Source organism: Barbus barbus (assembly GCF_936440315.1).
Source record: "Barbus barbus genome assembly, chromosome: 5".
In the NCBI taxonomy this organism is placed as follows: domain Eukaryota; kingdom Metazoa; phylum Chordata; class Actinopteri; order Cypriniformes; family Cyprinidae; genus Barbus; species Barbus barbus.
This window is the reverse complement of record NC_136733.1, coordinates 21,956,752-21,975,803: the sequence shown is the minus strand read 5'-3', so window position 1 is coordinate 21,975,803 and position 19,052 is coordinate 21,956,752. Positions and strand designations below refer to the sequence as shown.

General features: G+C 38.4%; 1 protein-coding gene across 7 annotated transcripts in view; it reads right to left on the bottom strand.

The window, feature by feature from the left end:
• LOC306870228 (myocyte-specific enhancer factor 2C-like) overlaps positions 1–16,443 on the bottom strand; it is a 61,142-nt gene extending 44,699 nt beyond the window's left edge. For 4 of the 7 annotated variants that reach the window (XM_079417369.1, XM_079417370.1, XM_079417371.1 and 1 more), the window contains exon 1: positions 16,162–16,443. The gene's annotated coding sequence lies outside the window, so the exon portion shown is untranslated. The remainder of the gene's footprint in view (positions 1–16,161) is intronic. The other 3 variants (XM_079417372.1, XM_079417374.1, XM_079417375.1) reach the window with 1 other exon arrangement.
• Between the last annotated feature and the right edge of the window lie 2,609 nt (positions 16,444–19,052).

The following is a 19,052-nucleotide window of genomic DNA, read 5'->3' as shown; positions in this document are numbered from 1 at the left end:
TCTCTCTCTGCATTTAAGAAATGGAACTATGAGGGCAATGAGTACGTTCATAAACAGGCACAATTCTGGGTCGGCTCAGTCCCTAGTGTTCCACCGGAAAAAAAAAATATATATTTTGCACGCGATTGTATTGTCAAAGTCCTAATAAAGTGAATACGACTTCTTCGTGCTCAGCGATATAATTTTGTTAGAGGAAAAAAAGAAACAAAGCAATTTTTTTATTTCTCTAAGGGGTCTCGTGTTGAGAATGAAAAATTATTAAGATGCAAATACCATGAATTATATTTGTAAGAAAGTACAAAGAGTATATCTGATAATGAAACACTTGTTTTGATGAGATACACAACTCTGGCAGGTTTCAATATTATTAAGATCTGGCGCAATCTGTGTGGAACAGTGCAGCGGTGCTTGACTCCCAGCACATTAAAGTCATCTGTACGTTATTATTACAATCAGACAGGAGCTGATCTTTTGAGAAATTAACCTCAGCACAATGTTGCCACCCTTCGTAAACTCTCTGGCTTCGACTTTCCCCCTTTTCTTTTCTTCGCAGCACATCTGCAAGACATTTGGTACTAGCGTGTGTTTGAAAAAAGGGCAGTATCCTCTATCCTTGTGGGGAAACGTGGTTGCGAAGATTTGAAATAACATATTACGGGGCAGAAAGTAAACCTTTAAGGAGGTGCATGATACATTAAATAAACCCTCACTCTTTTAAAATAAACTCCCATTTCCTTGAAGAGGCCAAAAAACAATTTTTAATGTCTACCGAACAATTCCAATACAAAGACACACTTTTGATCCTTGAGATTTTTTTCCACATCTTGATCCTAAGAACTTTTCATGTTGTAATCCTCGAAACTAAATAAATACTGTTATTTACACTCAAGTTTTTTTTTTCTTCTTTAACACACATATTCATGGAGGTGTGGCTGTTTGGTTTGTGCTTGACGAGGGGCAGGGAGCCCATAGCGAGAGAGTTAACAGCCTATTGTCTGTATAAAGTCATTATGGGCAGTGCTTCTTAAGTGTGGCAGCGTCTGCCTGAGGGACAAAGCTGATGAGTGCCCATAAATCTCGGCTGTGAAAAAGACACAGGATGGGTGACCTGATCCTGAGATCAGTGTGGGAGGGACCCCGGTAATGCAGATCATAATGAGTGCTGGTAAAGTTTGGCATACAGAATGCATTTTTACTTCGCATGTGGATTTTAAAATTTGAATAAATGGTACAGACTTTACTGCGCAGCCACTATAAGTCTCAACAGTAATGACTGCCCGCTAACCAAAGAAAATTTAAGATTTGATGCATCATAAATAAACAAATCTATTTTTTGCTAAGAAAAATAATAATATATAAATAAAATAAATAATATATTTTTTATGACAAAAAGAAAACATTTAAAAGGATTGTTAAACTGTATGAGAATTATTTCTAGTAAATATAAAAACATAAATTAAAAAAACTATTCTCCTATGCATAAATACTACAAAATCTTATGTTGAGTCCTTATATGATGCAAATCATATGGCATATTGCTTAACCAGTTTACAGTTAGCCATAATATTTGGACGTTTAGTGCAGAAAAGCAGTTGCACAACACATTTAATTTGAATTCCCTCTAATTTCCACCGACTGTATTTTGAATGCAGTCAAAACACATTAAAAGCTACTGTAAGACACACAGTCTCATTACAGTAAGAGAGCATCAGTGTCTATCTGGGTTCCTCCATGGTCATCCCCCCACTGTATGACTGGATAGAGACAGGAAACATACACGCACACACTGAATGCTGGAAGGATATGACATTAGAAGCCACAGACAATCAAAGGTGTAAAGGTGCTTCCTTTCCTAAACTGTTCCAGCGTACACAAAATGGGAACAAAAACTCCTGCACTTCCTTCTCCAGGCCAGAAAAGAAGAGAAGAATAGAGAGAAAGAGTTGAGGGCTTGAGCCACAGCTGACTGTAAACAAACGGCCTTGACTGATGCAAGCCCTGACAAAAAGGTCTTGTGGTTTTTACTTGTTAAGCACTGAAGGCCAAAACTTTAATGACAAGGCTTTACCAACACACTCACAGCACACTCATTATTAGATTTCATCACACAAACCAACCTCATTCTGAGATAGTAAAACTGATTTCACAGCCCATCTTATTTTCTAAATCATTCAAGTCATTTGTTTCTTCATAAACTCATTTCAACCCAGATGGAAAAAGGGCACAGATGAAGAGAGACGTTTTATAAATGTGAGGTTTTACCAAAAGTGTAAAATTATAGATGAACTCTTGTTCTGTTTTTGCAGCGATTAGTGAATAACTCTTTTCAGGTGCTTTGCTAGGGCATTGGGTGGAGGGATTTATTTATGTGATACAGGGCCCTCTTTCAGGACTGAAATACCTTCCCTCTGTCTCAACAGGATTCAACAGCTAATTACTTAAATAGTTCTACAAGTACCTTAAAATAACACGCCTGCCCCTCTGACTTCCCAAAGTTCACCTCTCTTTGTCAAAACAACTAAGAATCTTGGCACAGAATCATGTACAACTAAAATACGACATGCTCTTGTCAGGTATGTGCGTTTACACTGCAAGCAGCACTATTTGGTTTGAATCCAGTTTCAAATCACAGTAACAATTTTAACTAAGTCATTTGTTTTCAAAAGTTATATATTTATAATATAGTTATCAATTTCAGTTTAATACAAGTATCTCACAATCTCAAAGACAAAGACTTTGGCTACGTCCAAATTAACATATGGATATTTAATATAATAGTAATTACTGAATTTTTAATTAATGAAGCATTTTGAACCACTGAAATGCATTCTGTATATGCATGGATGTATGTCATGCATCCAAAATGTTACTACAGCAAACTACAGCTACAGCTAACTTATTACAGCCAGCTCACAAGTTTCTGTCATTTTTTTAAATGAAATGAAATTATAAATAAAATAAATTAATTTATATATAATGAAAACAATTCTAATTTGATGACTCTTCATCTCACATCACTACCATCGCCATTGGTGCCCACTTGTTGCAAATTTCAGAATCTCAGTTGATATAGTATGTTACCTGCATATAATTTTACTTTTGTGTCATGAATAATATGCGTTTGTCTCCAAATAATTCAATAAACTGCTTTCTGAATACTTTGTAACAGGGAAGTATGGATATTTGGTGCAAGGTCTGATAAAAAAGGCAATTTATTTGGTCTTTCATATGGTGGCACCTGACCTAGCGCAACAGTGGAAAATAGAATGAAAGGGTGTGAACAGCAGTTGCATCCTTCATGAAGTCAGTAAACAGAGAAGTGTGGCCTGCTAAAGCCAGAACCGGTGAAGGTGAGAGCTGTCTTTCAATTAGCGTTTGGTTACTGGCCCAAGGAAAGCATGGCACAACATACTGTGTCAACTATAACTGAAAGAGGCGCGCTGAAGCCAGCTGCTCAGCTGACAGACATATACTGAGTGAATGGTGTAATGACTGATCACTGTCCTTTTCTGGCTGGCCAGCTGTTAGTAAAGATATAAGGGAAAAATTACAGCTATAACAGCGGCTTGGTCTTGTCAACAGGGCGATGGTCGTGCGGTGGACACGGAATGGAGATTGCGTGGGTTGATTTGGGTGGTTTCATCGGTCATTATGCTGAAGACATTACCTCAAAGAATCTCAGACTTCTGGGTGAGTTCTTGTTCTTTGGAACAGAGTTAAGGGCAGAAAGGAGAACTGAAATAACGTCCAACTACGTTAGCATGTCAAAAAAACAAAAAAAACAGAAAGAGAAACAGACTTGTGTGCATGACAGACATTTAATTTAATTAACAATGACTATGACTATGTTGACTATGACTACGTTCTAATGTTCTACGTACTAACAGGTTTCATTTTGTTCTGTTCATACATCATCTTTCAGAAGTGGATTGAATAATGTAGGAATTAATAACTATGGTCAAACCCCTTTTAATTGTCAATACATCTGTAACTATAGTGACTAAAGTAGATGCCAATTATGGTGGCTTACACAGCATAAAGCTATAATTTTTAATAGTTGGTTAGCTCAAGTTCAACTGAAATTACTTTTACAATTCTGAAAATGTAGAGTCACATCATTTATAGAAAGCAACGTCATTTTCGTTCAAAGCTGAACTGTGTATGATCAGGCATGTTTATGCTAAAACCAGAATGCTCGGATGATCCTCTGATTATTTCATTGCACACTTTTTTGTCCCCTCTTCTCCCTCTGTACCACGGCATTCTAATCAGACTAATTAAAAGCTTTGTTCATTTGGAAATCTACGATGACAATTTGTTTCACTCTACCCTACAGCGGTCCTGTGAAAAGAGAATTAAATTTGATCTTCTGACAGCAATTATTAAACGCTCCCTCCTGGCTTCAATTAAGCCTAGAGGCTAACGTGGCTCACCAGGCAAGAGCGAGGGCCAAGATATTTCCTTTGTCACTTTATCATTGCGCCCTCTCTTTCTTTTCTTTGGATTTTTTTTTATTCATGTACAGAATCTCACTGCAGTGATTTAAAGATTGTTTATGGGATTTTTTTATGGTTCCTTCTTGCAGTGGCTTGACAAGATGCTGGTTGAAAGGGGGTAAGGTGGAAAAGGGAAGTTGAGCAACCTTTGCAGTGATTGCATGAATGTTTTTTTTATGATGTTTCAGTAATGATGGTGTAAGAGTCAGCGAGCAGATGTTTGTTTCATTTTCACTGTACTCAAAAGCAAGCAAAAAAAGGTTAAAGGTCAGAATAAGATTGTTATATCATCAAATGTGTCACCTCAAGTGTCATCTTCTTGTGTATTTATGTTAAACAAGGTGTTTTTTTAGGACTCTGCTGGAATACCTTCCTTCTATCTCTTCAGGAATCAACAGCTAATTACTTCAATGGTTCTACATAAGCATTAATATAGCACACCTGCCTCTATGACTTCCCCAAAGACCAGCATTATTTGGTTTGAATCTAGTTTCAAATCACTGTCACCATTTTCTAAACTTTAAGTTATCTGTTGATCTCTCTATAAAATGAGCTCTCTCTATATAACTCTAATTTCCAGTATTATAAGAATCTCTTCAATCTCAAAGACTGTAGCTACATCAAAATTAGTATTTTACTGAATATTTAGTAATATTACTAATAATTTAGTAATATTTATTAATTAGTCTTAATTCCGCACCCGTCTGACGGCTGATGGCCGTTGAGTCCCCCGGAAGTGCCGCGTCTTTCGCGGCGCGGGAGTTCCTCGACGCTGCCTTCCTGGACCCACGAGGAAACAAATTAAATAAAACTATACTAAATCATTTAAATTTAAACAATTTGAATTTGGTTGCTCTCCAGCCCTCATCAGGTTAAATTTAGTATTTTGCAATATGTAGGAATCTCTGTGTCTCCGGCATGGTTGGAAACTTAGCAATGCAAATACACTATTCTGACTGATCTGTGACCTGCTCTGTAAGCAAATGACATGACTCTGTCATTTTGAAACCTTGCCCCTGCGGTTCTCAAAGCAACATGTCCAAATGACTGTTCACTGTGCCTACACTGACCAGAGAAATGAATTGATAGCTGCCCTAACATCACACATGTCATTTCTGACCCCCCTTGAGGTGACCTGAAGACATCTAAACTGATCAAAAAATACATTTAGATCTGTCAGAGAGAACATCATTTGAAGTTGAAACCCATTCAGCAAGGATGTCCTTCAAAACGTTGACCTGACTCCCCCCCCCCCCCCCCCCATTTCTCTCTCTCTCATCGGTCCCAAAGCTCTGCAAGGAAACCAAGTAACCCAGATCGGGAGGAAGAGAGCGAGGAAGAGGAGATGAAGATTACGTGAGTCCAGACACTATCTCAAATCTCCTGCTGCAAAATGTTATGCCATCATTCTGTCCTCCCCCCACCTTGATTTTCAAGTGATGTCACAGTTCGGTTAAACCGCAAGTCAATCTGCTTGATTGTTGGAAGCATTTCTGCACTGTTGACATTGCGGATCATTAAACTGTGATTGTTGCAGTTAGCGTTTGTCTAAACATGAGTGGCAAATTGACTGGGTGACGCCTATCTCTCTTTCCTCCTCTCTAACGGTTCCTTATTGAATCACTGCTTCCATTTCTAGGCCTCACTTCCTTTTATGCAGGGCTAGGGATGTCTAGTAAATCGACTAGTTGGAGAGTTGCATGAAGGACTAGTCGACTTAAGGAAGCTTGTATAATTAGGCTGGTTTTGGGTGCACCGAGCCTCCATTAAACAGATTTCTTAAGGGGCCTTTACATAAGATGTGTTCAAAAACAGCTTGATGCACACTGGGGTTTTGGAGAGACGTTTTTAAAATCTGAGCTATTTTTAACTTGACATGTCATCTAGAAAAATTCAATGCTCATGGCGGGATGCTTAAAAAGAAACGACTCAACGTCATAGGACTCCCATCTGAATGTGTATGACTGAAGCAACGGTGCTCTAAAGAAAGTTAATTTTAGAACATTTTTTTACTGTAAAAACAGAGGTTTTACTGTGCAAATTGTGTACATATACATATACACAATAAAATATATATTTAAAGACTTCTAACCACCCTTTGTCAGCTTGGACCTTGAGGAAAAGATAGCCCCAGGCCTAGTTTTACATTTAGTCACATTTAAATATTATATTTACTAAATAAATATTTTATATATATATATATATATATATATATATATATGAAATACATATGAAAATATACACACAATATATAATTAAATATATCATAATTTAAAAAAAATTCTGATCTCTTCTGGTAAGACACCTGCAACCCCCCTTTCTTGTCCTCTCAGCTTGGAGCAGGGGGACGAGGCAGCCCCGGGCCCAGTCTCTCATTACGGTCTCAGCATGCCGATGCATACCCCCCACCCCCCGTTTGTAGTGGTAAGAGGAACCACCAGGGGCTGGCACAAGTTACTCCAGTACCGGCTCGCCCCGACCTCATCAAAGCACGCGCTCGTAATTTGTCACAGAGAGCAACCAATTAAGATGTGTTAAGGGATGAGGAAGGGGAGGGGGAGAGAGAAGGGTAGATGGGGCAAAGCAGTGAAAAGATAGCATTTGATTAAAGAGTCAGCGCAGCTGTGGTGAATCAAAACAGCCCGGACTTTCAAACAAAACCTCAAACATGGACGGGAGGTTTAGAGTACGGAGCTAGTGTGATCAGATAAAGCGCTGCTGGTTAACTCTTGAGGAGGAAGAAAGAACGGAAAGAAAAGCGAGCGTAAATATTAGATTTACGTGAGTTTTACTGGTAGTACGCACACACATGCTGACTTGACTGCCTTTGTAACTAGCCTCTGGATTACGCAGTACCAAACTCCTTCCACTTTGTCCTGTCAGCTATTTATAGCTAAGATATTTATTTTAGTCTTAATATATATGCTAAGTTTCCTTTTTTCCATCTTATATACATATATATGCTAAGTTTCCTTTTAAGGGTAATTATTTCCTTTTTCTCGTGTTTCAGCTTCATAGTGACATTCAAGATGTCCTGCCATGCATCACTGCAATTAATCTCAGTCTCTCCCCTGTGTGCAAAAAAATGTTCCACAACTTGTACCTTTTTTTTCCATTCTTCTTTCAAATCCTCCATACAGGAGTATCCATGTGTAGCGTGTGATGTGTGCGCGTGTATTTCACTATTTATTTATTTATTTTCTCAGGCTTTACCTTGTTGTTCAGTAGCGTGTCAGGGTTGCACGCATTTGCATAGCTTCCTTTACCGCGTGTTTCTTGTGTCTTGCAGCTGTGACGGGCCTGTTTTTTTATATGTGATCAGAAAACAGTGACAGCGAAAGTTTTCCGATGCCGGATTAAACGGCTTCACTTTTCTGCTTCACACTTTTCAGTCATCTCAATGAAGGAGAAAAAATATGCTAGTCAAATAAAAAAAAAGAAAAAAAAAGAAGAAAAATCTCTGCTCAGAGGAAGAATAAAAAATTGCGAGATACATATCGTGTTGTTTTTTCAGGCATTTATATAAAAAATAATCACCCTTCTAATTGCTGTTATTCTGATGGTAATCGCTCACTCTAGCTAAATAATGACCGTTTCTCGGTTCGAGTCGATAAGAGCGGAAAAGAAAACAAGGGAAAGCAAGTGCTTACAGCCGGTGTTGTGTAAATCAGGTCTCTGTGTGTGTGTGTTTTCCAGAGGCTTATCTACACCATCTCGTTTTTAGAAGGGGGGTTTGGGAAAGTGCAGCCTGCAGAAGGTTGTGAAGGGAGGGAAGCTTTTTCTCAAGGCTCCAGCCACTCGTCAGCACAGGGATCGGCCCGGCGATCTCCCTCGGCTCCCGATCCAGCTGCAGTGTTCACATAACCCCAGCTGTCCCCCTCGGCTTATGATAGCACAACTCGTCTCTCCCTCCCTCCTTTGCGTTTGCACCCATGGACTTTTCCACTCCCTTCTGCACTGCTGGGCACACATCGGCCCTTTTCCCCCTTCGTACGTTGTTTTTTCTTTTTCTGCATTGTATGTTTTTTTGCAGATTTCAATTCCCCCCACCCCTGAGAAAAGTCCTATGGCCGTTTGACCCTGAGATGGGATGAGAATGCCGACCCCTCCTCTGCCGAGCCTCCCTTTCCACGTTCTGGCGCCGATAGTGGGGACTGTCTTTCTCCTGTCTCCTCTTTCCTCCATCCTTCTATCCTATCCTTGACTCTCCCTGGGTCTGCTCCCAGCTCCGGCGTTAGGCAGACGTTCCTGCTGCGCATTATCCCAAATAAACAACTCATTACACATGTAATTAACCGAGGGGGTTAGCCAAGCATCGGAAGCTAATCCACACCAGCATTCCCAGTCCCTCTCTTTTCCGATTCCGCTGGAGGGGAGCTTGGAGAAAAAAAAAATCTGCTGTGTTTAGGATAAGTAAGAGAGAGAGAGAGAGAGGGAAAGCGAAAAAAATTCAAATCGACTTCCTAACAAAATTACCTTTTTTTTTGCCCTCTCTCTGACATTCTCCACGAATCGTGCTTGGCTCTTCCTTGCTTTCTCGACCGTCTCAGAAGTGGGTCATCGATGGGCTGCCTAGCAGCATTTTGAAGAATGTGGAAAAAAAGGTTTGTGCCTTGCCTTGGTGAAAACAGTTGTAGACCCTTTACGAGCAGCCTGCTTATCCAATTAAACTGACATAAACACATTAATATAACTGCACATGCCCGTTCGGGGAGAGAGGGAAAGAAGCTAACTGCCGCTTTATTAACGCTGAAGCTTGACAAGAGCAGTTCCTCTTTCTTGCGAAAGATTATGATGAATATAATAAGATTACACCTCCTACGTTTACAGACCTGCAGAGCATGTTGCTTTTAATCTGACCTGGGAACAATAACCTGAGGATAAAAGCAACCATGTCAATATAATGAAATTATGTTCATTGTGTGTCCTCTACTCTAGTGGGTCCAATCCAATGTTGTTGAATAAGACAACAGCAGTAAATGGTTAAGCATTTATTTTAGAGATCATGGCAGTTTCTGTCATTTAAAATGCATACACAAGTAATACACCACTTTTCCACTATGAAAATCCCCCTGTCAAACTCTTTCCCTCAACAGCTGTAACTTCAGACGCTACGGTTAAAGGTGTTCTAATCTACCCAAGGTGTCAGGCCTATGTTCAGGCCTCTCTGCGGTCTACAGGTGCTAACGTAGAGTCCAGAGGTCCAATACACAACCCCTCTAGAGAGACACCAGCGGGAAAGTAGGGCGAGCAAGCAGGAATGTTTGCCGAGTCAAATTCAATCATGCCACATCATTAATTCACGATTTTAACAGTTAGCAACAGGGCTAGGGACGTCTTAATGTGCTAAGCGCAGAGCTCTTCACACTGAGGTTTGTTTTAATCAAATATACAGTAGCGTTCAAAAGTTTGAACTGAGATTTTTGAAGGAGTCTCTTACACTCAGGAGTGCTGCAGTAATTTGATTATAATACAGTAAAAACAGTAATAGAGTGAAATATTATTGCAATTTTAAATAACTGTTTTCTATTCAAATATATTTTATAATGTAATTTATTCCTGTGATGGCAAAGGTGAATTTTCAGCAGCCATTACTCCAGAAATCTCTTGTAATATTATAAATGTATTTACTGTCACTTTCTACTATCAGTTAAATGCATCATTGCACAATAAAAGTAATTCATATAAATCTTACTGACTTTTTGAATGGTACTGTACACATTTTAAAACAAAGTAAATAAACTGAACTATTTGCTTAGCAAAGTACCTCAAAATTTTCATTCACTGAATTTTACACACACTAAAAGTAAAACAGTACAATTAATTTACCTTAATGCATGTTATCTTAATTTTTACACACATTAATGATCTATTTAACGCTTAAAACTGACTTGGTGCAATCTGGTGTAGTTAGGTTGACTGGGTTTTTAAAGTATTTTTTAAATAATTGTTTCCATTCACATAAAAGGCTCTTTTAGGTTCCTGACAAATCCTTATTTTTAATTACATTACATTGTATTCTACTGGACGTGGGAAAATACTTTAATGTTCATAAACAGCTCAAGTTAGTAATGAAGAAATAAAATTAGCACTTCACTTCTAAAAATATTCCATGATGTGGACATCGCCCTATTAGATCACACTCCATGCCTACGCACTATTTTCTCTCTCTTCACTTTGTACACTACCTTCTCTTTGCCAAACGAGAAGACCATAAACCAAGCTCTGTCGCAAGCCTAACTTATAGTCATATGACCATTTTCCATTTAATAAGTTCCTGTTAAAACCACACATATTGAATTCTGTATAAGGAAAGGATGATATTAAGAGAATACAACATTAATATTCGGTGGAGGGGGGACAGCAGAGCTCACCAGAGTCTCGGCAGGTATCTCCCTTCCTTTCCTCATCTATTTATAACCCGTGAGCCGCTCTGATCCAAAAATAAGACAGTGACCAATTTTAACCTGAACAATACTGCAGGCTCACAATCGTAGCCCCTGGCACACATATGCACACACAGGCAGACAAACACATGTAAAAAAAAAAAAGTCAATCTCATGGCTGAGCTATTTCTGGTGGGACAGCAACATTTAAGAAGTGTGGGCCATGGGCCAGCGAGCAGTTTAATGACACGTCTCTTGTCACAGGAGCTCCCGCCATTGTCAGGGTTGAGCGCGGACACATACACACACACACGCACAAGGTTATTTGTTTTTCCAGAGGGGCTGTAACAGAGCAGCTGCAGGTGAAAGGCGCCACCTCCACACTTCACCATACAAAGCATCCGTCCTGCACTGGCCAGCAAACCCTGAAGTTTCAAATGAAGTGCTGCTCTTATTAATTATGCATACAAGTCGGTGCTGCACATTTCCTTCTCTCTCTCTCACTCTTTCTATCTCCCCCTCTCTCTCTCTTTCATTCTCTTCTTTTCCAGATGGAGCATCTGTAATAAAATTAATGACATCATTGGCTGTACTTCGGAGTAACTACTGGAAGAAAAGTCATACATCAAAGTAAACAGTGTACCGTGGACAAGGGAAAAAAGAAAAATTTAGACAGATTTTTTTTCCATTGTTAGATATGAAACAAAGAAAAGAAACAGATATACATTTTATTTAATATTTTATTATTTATTTAGTATTTTTAAGACGTCAGCAATATGTCTCATGAAGTGCTCATGGAAGAGATGAGTTTTCAGTTTTCAAAACAATATTATATTTATCTATATCTATTCTTCTTTTTCCACTGTTTGATATAAAACACAGTAAGAAATAACAAATAAAATCCTAATGTATTATTCTATACAGTCTGAAATTAATTGCGTCGGACATTTAAAGTGGAATAAAACTGACTTAAGACAGATCAGACAGCCAATGGCTGAAACTGGCTCGTCTGATCGGTTGTTTTGGCGGTGGATGACAGCCTGCCGAAGGACCCTGTACAAACGCCACCACAAACATAAAGGCATTAAGTGTCACAATGCCAGGCTCACAGACACATCTCCTCTTCTGTTTTCACGACTTTTCTTTTTCTTTCTCTTCCTCAAATCTCGAGTGTCCAGCGCGGCACGCTTTTTCGAAGTTTCAGCCTCCGCTGCTGACAGGCCGCTGTTGAGAACAGCGCAGATGACTGCAGAAAGACACACGTGTGCAGCTTGGCAGGACACCGCTCGTGAGAGCTGCTCTTGCGAGCGCCTGAGAGGCTGTCTTTGCAAGCTTGGCTGAATGAAACACCTCAGCCTCACACTAATGAAAAGAAACTCTTATTTCCTTCCATCGTTTTATGTTCAAACGTATTTGAATCACGTCTGGCAGTTGTCAGATGAAGTGGCCTGTGTTTACTAGCGAACGAGCTAAAAAAATAACACATGAAACAGTATATGATGTGAAAAATCATTGTATCACGACACTTTGAAAGTGTCAAGAGGATCGCCGAGTCCATTGTGAGTGCAGAAATTGCTAAAAATACACGCCTTGCCACACGGAACTGTGCTACGGGCAGCTCCGGCGACAGAGACGTCGGGGTTATGAATGTTATGCGAAGCTGGGGCATAGAGGCCCCTCTGTCCCCCCTCTCACCGGAGAACCTTACAGAATGACTGGGCTATGCTGCCCCACTGACAAAGATAAATTACATTTGCTGGAAAATATTTCAGCATTTTTTCCCCTCCCCTACCCTCTCGACTCGTCTCCCATTTTTTATTTATTATTTTTTTTTTTTTTAAGATTTTCTTAGCTTTTTTGGCCCTCATCCACCAGTGTGCCATGGGTCCCACTGCTGTGAAGCGATACGCACTCACTGTGCTTTATCATGAAGTGCACTCTCCGTCTCCAGTGTTTAAGCACGAAGTCGGCAAACGCAGATCCAGATGGTTAAAGAAAAGGTGGGTGCCATCAAGACTTAGAAACTTGACCGGATCTATTTATTTATTTTGCATTAAATCTGAAAGTGTGAAGTCTCTGAACTGGTTATTCAACTGCATATTTTAAAACGCCAACTCTAACAGAAGTGCGACATCCAATACAACACATAAACACACAAATGCTGGATTGCATCAAATATGCATGACTAGATAAAATGAGCTCTCAAATGTAGGGATGAACCTTTTCCTAAACAGTTTTTACTAATCTGTGAACCATTATCTAGCTTAAAATATGCTCTATTTCACTAAGATACTGACCAAGTGGAAGTGCTTGGATGTTTAAGGAGAGGAAGACCAGAAGAGGCCCCCTGCTGGACCACCCAAAGCTGAAGAGGAGTTTATATGAAACAGGAGTCAACTTTACCCATCTGATTTTTTTGGAACAACACTTCTTTCATGTCCGCAGCGTGATATGTTGCGCACATTAATTCGGTGTATGCACGCACACTGACTTGTCTGTCATCGCAGCCTCCTCGTGGCAGCCTCTACCAGCTTTCTATCATCTGCTCGCGTATAAATACACAGTGAAATATACTTTTTCTCATATCACACATACACAACTCTCCAAACTATTTCTAGGCACATACAGGCAGACTTCTACAGCATACATAATAATTACTGTGTGTTTGGTACATACCACGTAAGCCCACAGCAGATCTTTAGAACAGAGAAAGCTCAGCTGAAAAATTCAATTTTATGCAGAAATATTTCACAATATAATTAAACATCAAAGGCAGGACTATTCCTCTGTGATTGAGCAGCACTCTGGTGAATCTACTCCATACACCACCTTCCACTTTACAGCGAGAAAGAAAGTTGCCAAGCGTCACTGCTAATTACAAAATAGAGACAGAAGCAAAGTTAAATTCATTATGCAAAAACCAGGACAGACTCGTGTGTGCTGGGTAAGTTCATCTAATGCCAAACATCATAACCTCTTTGAGGGTAAAAATGACTTATCTGAAGCTGGCATATTTGCTTTATTAAACTAATTTTTAGCCTAGTAAATGAATCTAAGAGAGTATGTGAAAAAACGAAATGAGAAAATGTTTGACTTCACTGACTCAAAATTAACACACTGCTGTGTAATAAAATGGGCTGATATTACTTTTTATTATTATTTCTGAAGAGTTACAATGAAAATAAAGACTTTTTTATTTCTCTGTGAGCTCATGAAACTTACTGGGAGATAGTGGCAAATGTTTGGTTTAAGCACGTTTAATTACATTTTTTTGGCGGGGGGGGGGGGGGGTTAGAACATTTAGATTAATGACTATTACTAGAAAATAATTACTACATAATTTTTTTGCATAACGCCTGCCTTTGCTTGAAGATGAATAATCATTCATTACACCGCACATGCTTTCTTTAACTGACAGCAAAAGAAGTGTATTTCACCTATCCTTTTCCTTGGACAGTACAACCCAGTGTAAATTTGTGCTTCGGAGGGGCACACAAACTGTGCCTGTAAATGCCCCTGACAATCGGCTCAAGTACCTCAGCCAATCAGAGCGACACGTGGAGAGCTGATCCCTCTTTGAGAGAAGTGTAAGGCCATGTTGTCACTGTTGGTTTTGTGAATCGACAGAAGCCTAATCCCTGGTGATTTCCTAGAGACGACAGGTCTGAGGAGGACCGCTCGTGTTTATGTGTGCGTGGCTGTGCGTATATGCACGGCTATGAGAGGACCCTCTGAGTGTAATCACACGAGTCCACATGCGAGTGTGTTCATTTTCCTCTTGGGCAGATTAAGCAAACACTAAATCCTAGAAGAGCAACAGGTGAGACACTCACACATACGTACATACACACAAACACACACACACACACGTACAGGAGCTTCATTGATTGTGTTTGCCTGTCTGACAGTATAGTCTGAAAGAGAGTGCACTTGAGGTAGGAGTGACAGAAAAACAATACATGACGCCCTTTTGCATAGAGAAATTGTACCTGTATTTGAACTTTTTCAGTGCTACTGAAACTGTTAAAACAAAATCTATGACATGTAACCTATAATATTATTTCACGGTTAAGTACAGGAATGCTAGAAAAAAATATGTTAAGACATAAAAAAAGTGCCAAAAAGTAATTCTCCTGTTAATTAAACAATCTCATTCTTTCATTTACATCTGTATCTGTCTTCACCTTTGCTTGTAAAAGTATGCAGATACTCATATTTTATTTTATTTTTGCAACTACCAGCTTAATTAGTCACTTCAAAATATAATTAGATTATAACTTCTTATGATAACTCCTGAAAAAAAAAAACTGATATAAAAATGTTGCCTACACAGATTCATGTCATTCCAATTGCCACATTTAAATACACACATATATATACCCTCATATATATATTTTTTTATATATATTTTTGTCTTGATAAACACTTTAATTCATTATGGTAGCATGACACTGTACATTTCTGATCCTCATCTTCACTGTTCTCTCTAGATTTATATATAAATAAATCTCTCTCTATATAGGCTATAAACTCACAAGTTTGTATGTATATAAATTTGTTTTAAGCTAATACAATCTCAAGTTTCAGCTTACTGAGAAAAGTAACCAATTATTTACTCCCATAAAACTGAAAACTATGGACTTCTGGCTATAATAAACGGATATAGTCTCTTAGCTTGATTTGATAGTTGAATATTTCGTGTCTAGAATTAATGTTGCTTTTCATGATGCTGTGATTTTTTTTCTTTAGTTTTATTGATGTATGGATATAATTCAATTTTTGATTGTAGCGCTTGATTTACCTGCATATAAAAATAGTGAATAGTGTCAATGATGCGAATGAAAGTTGATCATACTTGAGCGCCTGTTAATTCAACATAGCATTTATCGGCTTATGACCCTTGGACCTCCATACATCACCGGCCAGCTCTTTGACTTTACTCACAACGGCAGTAACTGTAAATTCATACACGAGCGCTGTAAAGTGTGTCGGCTTATTCTGCGAGCTGATAAAGCACTGTAAAAGACCCCAAAAAGCACGCGCCTGTTTTGTTCTCTTTAAATAACCTTCTACATAAGAAACACTAATAGTGATTGTTCTGTCAGCAGTCACAGAAATAGCGTGTTGTCAGGTCAACTTTCTTAACGGAGATAACTCTTTCCCTTGTGTTCTCGCGAAATAACGGAGATGTAAACTCATCGAATTATTGTTTACCAACAATGTCACATAATGTATCAACGAACAAATACACACCGGGGTACGGGCTCAGTGTCACTTACTTCATGGTGCGTCTGAAGTTTGTCCTGCGGTGTGACGGAAGGTGTTGAGCCGCCGGGTGGACTTCACCGCTTCACGCTTAAAATCCACCAAAAATCACCAGCACCACCGGAAAAGTGTCGTTTTCTTAATGCGTGTTTATTTTCTTGAGTCTAATAAAGCGTTTAAGATGCTGAGGTTGGTGTCGGTCGTCCACGGTGAAGAATGATTAAACCGCTATTGCGACTGATGATGTTGAGCTCCGCGCCTCAGCCTCTCTCTCTCTCTCTCTCTCTCTCTCTCTCTCTCTCTCTCTCTCTCTCTCTCTCTACGCAGGGCAAATAATCGGGTTTACTCTTCAAGGGGGACGGGCTTACATCATTCCAGTGTTTTAATGAAAGAAGCGCAACATTAATGCGTTTTTATCTCCTACCTGATAAAGTCAAATCACACTGTGTATAATCAAGTTGTGCACAGACACAGGGGTACTTTTAGTTTTGTGACTTTTAATGATTTTTTTAAAATATTTTTTTAATTTATTTAAACTGAATATTTTACCATACAGTATATTAGCCTATGTTATTTGTTGTTGTAGGCTACTATAGAGTTACTTAACACTTAAATGTATAATTAGTCTGTAACAAGTACCTGAAACAAGGTTTTAATTAGACCCAAATCTAGCCTGATGCAATAAACACTTTAAAACATTTCAGCCCATTAAAATGTAAAACTGAAGTTTTATTTTCTGTCTTATTTTTTTTGAAGTATATTCAAAGTGAAACCTGCAGTTATAGGTTCATTGCATGTTTTCAATAGGCCTAACTTTGAATTGAATTAGCAATAAAGAAAATCAAGCTGAAACATTGTAAAGTTAGTTAAATCAATGGAAACAAATATATTGTTCGATGTAAACATATATATATATTTTTTTAAAATAAGAGAGTGTTGGGGAACTCTTAAGGTCAACAGAACTTTTTATTCTCTAGTTCTTTCGAAAACAATCTATGCAGCAGGGCTGTAATAAATCCAGATCTGAAGAATCTATAAAGTAACATAAAGGACTTTGTCAGTCTATGAAACAAACAAACAAACAAACAAACAAAAAAACATATTGCCAACTCAAGCACTGTATAGAGCGATAATTTCTCCTAGCACTATTCACATAAGTCTGCATAGATTAGTGCCCTCTCACAGCCCAATCTTCTCGCCATATATTAAATGAGCTTCCTTCTCACTGAAGATAAGTACTGTAACACATGCTAAACATGAATAAATCACAGATAGATCTGTCCCACCATAAAACAATTTTAACGCATCTGAGGAGTCAAGCGATGATAATTAGAGAAACATTGGTTGCTATCACCAAAGCTCTCCATGCCAAAGACCACCCTGTGAATGTTTAGAAATAATGATTGCATTCACATTTAAAGGTTGATAAAGGAATAGAAACTATCATATTACTGTTTTTTTTCAGTTCCCCATCTTAAAGTGGTCATCTGAATTTCTTCATGTCGATATTTCATTGCTCCATGAAGCTATTGCCTTAGAATTCACCTTAAGCACCACTTGAGTCACTGACAGACAAACCAGAGGTAGAGGTAAAACATGAAATCAGTTAATGAATTAATGAAATCTGCTAATCTGCATGACAGACTGTAATTGGACACAGAAGTATCAGCTTCCGTGGGAACCCACTTCTGGGTCACAAGACACTGTAATCTTGAATCGCATTTTTATTGGTAATTTCAATATCTCGATCAATACAGCTTCGGTTCCACCAGCAATATGATAGCACATGCTAAGTTTCATCAGATTCTCTGATTCACCATATATTTACATGGGCATTTCCTCACATTTGGCCAGTCAGCTATATGAGTCAATGAAAATCATTGTAGGCCACAGTATATTTTTTTTAACTGTTATGTCTATTTGAAAAGCATGTATATTATGTTATACCCACCGTGTTCACAATTGCTTCAGTTCTTGCAGCTCCAGCACACAGTTTTACCAGGAAGACCCTCTTAGGTTTCAGAGTGCGGTTTTGTTTGTTTAGTTGGCACCTGGTCAAGAGACACAAAGAGAGATACATTCTTTCTGTGTTAATAGCTATATCTAGGCACAGTGTTCAAGATACACTGCATGGCTGGGGGAACTACAAAAGGAATAAATAAATATATAAACAATGTTACAGAGCTGCCTCTTGCATATTCATGTCTTAGGTAAACTAGATAAAGAAACGAGAAACAGAAACAACAGTAACTACAGCAACTATACCGTATATCAGTGATGGTGACCTGGCTGACTTAGGTCTGCATAAGCATTTGCAGTTTAAAAACAATTAATCCATTACTTTTATTATTTTTCTCACATGTAGGAAATAACCTTTATTGCACATTTGCATGTAAATATATACAATTAGTTTCAAGCCATTTTCTGCATTCTCTTTATATGGATAGATATACACACATATTTTAAGATATAACATAAATATATAAGAACAATGAATATATTTCAAAATATTTTATATGTTTACTAATTATTTTACACATTTTAAATATATTTGATTTGATTTTGGATTGGTCAATTTAACTATATTAGTTCAGTCTACTAAGCATTGTGCAGTAGAGCTGACTAATGAGTTTGTTAAAATGTTAAAATGTGCCTGTTAAAATTTCCTCAAAGCACTTTAATATCTCAAAAGGGGGTTTCTGTCAATGGAATCATAAAACTGTAAAGATTAGTTAGTTTTCCTGACATAATTTACAAACAGAAAGACACATACTGTATACATGTGTATACCCAAATGAATTATTCTGCCTTTTGTTTTCTTTGGCTGTCGATCGCTACCAGACTGTCGGTCCTGCTTGCCATCACTCAGGATCAACAATCCGATTTCCAGTAAGTTCAAAGCCAC